Raw genomic sequence first — 4,369 nt, 5'->3', positions numbered from 1 at the left:
TGGAAAACAAAAACATTTCATTAGGCCCGTTTAAAATGTAGACACGCTATCTAGTTGTATTTTGAAAATCGTATTTCAAAAAACAAGGAATAAGGTACAAAAGAATTATCATGAAAAACAAAAACATCGCATTAGGCTCGTGTATCACGTATGAATGTAAACACGTGATCTAGTTGAATTTCAAAAATCGGGAATAAGGTACAAAAGAATTATCATGGAAAATAAAAACATCGCATTAGGCTTGTGAATCACATATGTATGTAAAATGTAGACATGTTATCTACAGTAGTACTATTTCAAAATGAAATAAGATACAGAATAATTATCACAGATAATTATCAATATCATTGCATCGCATTGGGCTTGTGTACATGTGAGAATGAATAAACTGACAGATTATGTCCAGAAGAATTTAAAGTACAGAGATGAGTATAAATGATAATCAGGGAGGAAATCAAGTAACATTCATGAGAAATCAAGTAACATCCACTTTACTTAATAGTGATTGTTCTTAGGCTTCTTCTGGGCCTTTTTCTCTGTGAGAGAGAGAAAGAGAGAGAGAGAAAGAGAGAGTGTTACAAAAACTGATAGGGTACACTAGGATTCATGTAGAGGAAAATTGTGCCAAAGTGAATGAATCGGATGTGAATTTGTAACGTTAACACACTTTCTCACAATGAAATTAACTGACATTTATTACTTACTGTAACTGCATTTATATTTGATTTAATCAGTTGTATGAAGTAGAAGTATAGTGTTCTGTGGTTATTACAGCAGTACTATGCATGATTGCTCTCTACAGAGGGTGTAATCCTGCATAGTAGTGCTTATAACTACATAGTAGACTACTACACAACCCCCCCAATACATACCACACATAAAACAAATTCTGGTTCGAAAGTGGGACATGAACTTACCTCTGGATGAATTCAAGGGTGCACGCTGCCTCCTCCTGATACTGCAGATTTAGAATGTAGAAGGTGGAGAAACATGTCGCAAGGCCTGTTAGAAATGTGGCGAGGTTGGACCCTTCACAAACGATTAAGGATTCAATGCTGACCATCCACTTTTGATGATTACCTTGTAGTTCACCTGAAATTTTTTTTTTATCATATTCAATTTAAGATATAGATCCACATGTCAACTATGATTAGATTCATTTTAGGATTTTGTCCAAACAAAATTCAATACAGAAAAAAAAACATTTAGTGTTCAAAAGTTGATTTAAATATGTAATATGTTGATCATTATTACTCTAGTGAATGAAAACAAACATACCTAGTAATATCAGGCGAGGCGTCACAGGTAGGCTTGGAAGACTCAACATCAGCTACGGTCGCACATCCCTTAGCAAAAGAAAAGAAAGGCACTCAACAACTCTTCGTGATGTGTGTGTGTGTGTGTGAGTGAGAAAGTGAATGTAATCTCTGAGTGTGTGTGTGTGTATGTATGTAAGGAGTGAGTGAATGTGAGTTGTCTGCAAGGTGAGTATGAAAGGTGTGTGTGTGTGTGTGTGTGTGTCTGCCGTTGAATGATTAAAAGTGATGAGGCGGGTGTGATAAGATGTTTGTGTGAGGAATGTGTGTGCAAAGTAAGGGGGCTTGCTTTTGAAATAGTGTCCGTCTTATCAAAACCACATTGTTTATGGTTTCTATACATGTGCGTCTAAAGACCTAGATAGATAAATAGATAGATAGATACTTTATTGATCCCCAGGGGAACTCCAAGACCTGCATGTCTCTTAAATTTTATTTGGCAATATGGAACACAGCATGGAAGGTCTATATTGGGTATATTGTCATGAATTTAGATATAGCTCACATAAATAGACGCAGTGGACTGATGCCCACATATCTGACATGTAAACATCTTCCTGTTGCATGCCGCTAGCTCAAATGAACTCGGGAGGAATACCATACGTGTGTCATGCAACCACCTCTGCTATGGAGAGCTAGCTAGGCTACTAACTATCATTAGCTTTCTAAACTGAAGGACTTAACACAACTTTAAGTAATTACCAGCACGGGCGAAATCCATGCATACAAGTAAACACTGAAAGCAGCAGTCAACACTGATCCGTTTGTGCCATATTGTTTATTTGGCCACTGGTTTATTAAACTGATGATGCTAAGCAGACTTAGCTAGCAAGCACGTGTTATAGCAGGTAAATCCCGCGAGTTAAACTTTCAAAAACTACGCATACCCTACACATACCAATACATTTAGATGGCTCCAGATTGCAATGAAGAAACGTAAAATTTGATCGACAAGTGTAGTGATAACGATAACGCATGGCTTAAGAAGGGCGAAAGCGTGGTCTTGGCTAGCTGAATAGCACTGCTACTAACTTCGTTTCAGCAGGTTAACATTCAGAGATGTTGTATTATACAACTTAATATAAACATGACCAGTGTGCTTTCAAACGTTGTATTTCTGGTCAAAGGTGACAGATAAACTCACCTTATTGTGTTGATAGCTTTCGATGGGTTTGGGTATGATTCCAACGTATCGTCTTCTCTCAGCAGACAGCTTCCCATCACCAGAACGAAGGTAACGTTAATAGATAACAGGAAGTACGTGTGTTCCAGAATAAACATTACGGGCGTGGTAAATAACAGTGTTGGAGCCTGATTTTACATATTTGTCTTACTAATGACCGGAAAGTCCTGTTTATTAAAGAAAACCGGTGAATAATGTTGGAATCTGGGTGTAAATTTACAGAAACTTTTTACAGTGTACTGCTGTGTGGGATGTTTATAATCCAAAGCTATTGTGTGTTTCTCTATGGCAAAGTAATAGTAATAGTAAGGCATAATCCGGTTTTGAGATCCTAGCAAAATTCCTGCATGGCATTCAATTCAAGGCTCATGCATCCCAATTTGTTTGACAAAGAAACACCTTTTTTGCCTTTACTTTGTTCATGGCAATGCAGTAAAAAGTTGTAGAGAATCATGAGTGCAGACAGACACACACAGGCTAACACGTTAACCCGGGTCAAGTCAGGTCAGATCAGTTTGTGTTACAGATATGGAGCGCAGAAAGGTCATTTTTAATCACAAAATAAAAAAAGGCATTTATTTCTGTAAGGCGCACACCACATATGTCTGTAAATTGCTCAGCCCCAGAGAAGTGGCACTCCACTGTGGCAATGATATTGCCAGATTCAGGACAGTCTGCCCTACACACACATGAAATGCATGTAGAGCTAGCCTGCTGTAGTCAGATACATGTCAAAATATAAGATTTTTTATAATATGCTTTTTATATTTTAATTATTTAAATATATAATATGTGTGTTGCACTTACTATGACCAGAATAAATCCTTATGAATAAAGGTAGTGAAAATGCCCTAAAAACAGCTTAGGGTACTAAGGGTTAAAATATACATATATTTAAAAAGTAGAATCCATGCAAAAATACTTTAAAAAAAACAATTATTTAATAAATATTTCAGGAAAATATAAGTTGTATGTGTATGTGTTTATTAGTTCCAAAGTTTAATAAATTAGACACTGATGGCACAGTGCTCTGTTTTAAGTCTTTTTTTTTCTCAACTAAAAATGTTTTGCGCTGGTTAGGGGGTACTTGGCTGAAAAAATATTTCACAGGGGGTACATCACTGAAAAATGGTTCAGAACCACTGCTCTAACTGATCAATACGGCAATTTGCTTAACTGGCTTAACATATTTTTGTAATAACGGAGCGTGATGTAAACCGCATGGTGATTACTTTATGTCTGGATAATGTGTCTTGTTTATGTCTTGTGCTTCTACTCACAGGAAGAGCTGGCAGTAAGTGTTAAGTGTCAATGCCAGGCTAATAAACAAACCATGCTACCGTGAGTAAGGGTATAGTCACGTGATGTCTTTTGTAGTCCGTTTATGAAACAAAAGGAGCAATTTCGATTTTTTAAAATAAGGCAAAATAGGGCCTGACATTTTCACAGTTTGAAGATTATTACTGTATACACACTGAAAAATATTTTTGGTGGATAACTTCGCTGATTTGGCTATTAGGTCTATGGCTATTAGGTCAATGCCTAAAGATAGACTTCTCTGCATAGTCTGTCTGCCTCTTCACCCCCTCCATGTTTGGTACTGTCTGTCCACTAGCCACTTGTACCACTGTCTTTATGCCTCACTGTTTGCGTGCTATTAGCACATTAGCACATATGCATAACCCCCCCCCCCCCCCCCTCCATGCCACAGCTGAACTGTGGCCACACTTATACATTTTCTTAAATAGTTAAATATATAGATATATAGACTTTACTTTATTTCTGCATTGTTGCACTGTTGACTTACTCATTTGCACTATCACCATGACCACTATCACCATTGCACTACCACCATGACACTCATTCACAC

General features: G+C 37.1%; 1 long non-coding RNA gene across 1 annotated transcript; it reads right to left on the bottom strand.

The window, feature by feature from the left end:
- Positions 1–310: 310 nt before the first annotated feature.
- Positions 311–2,729, bottom strand: LOC143134490 (uncharacterized). The gene is made up of 4 exons (XR_012988654.1): positions 2,461–2,729; positions 1,279–1,346; positions 918–1,092; positions 311–536 (listed from the first exon to the last, which is right to left on the bottom strand). It is a non-coding gene; the product is annotated as an uncharacterized LOC143134490 (long non-coding RNA).
- Between the last annotated feature and the right edge of the window lie 1,640 nt (positions 2,730–4,369).

The sequence above is a fragment of the Alosa pseudoharengus genome, unplaced genomic scaffold, assembly GCF_046254945.1.
Source record: "Alosa pseudoharengus isolate Yale_2024_CS ecotype anadromous, Long Island Sound unplaced genomic scaffold, YU_APseudo_1.1 YU_APseudo_1.1_scf_2, whole genome shotgun sequence".
NCBI classification, from domain to species: Eukaryota; Metazoa; Chordata; class Actinopteri; order Clupeiformes; family Clupeidae; genus Alosa; species Alosa pseudoharengus.
Note: the sequence above shows the minus strand (reverse complement) of the source record. Positions and strands in the feature narration are given on the sequence as shown.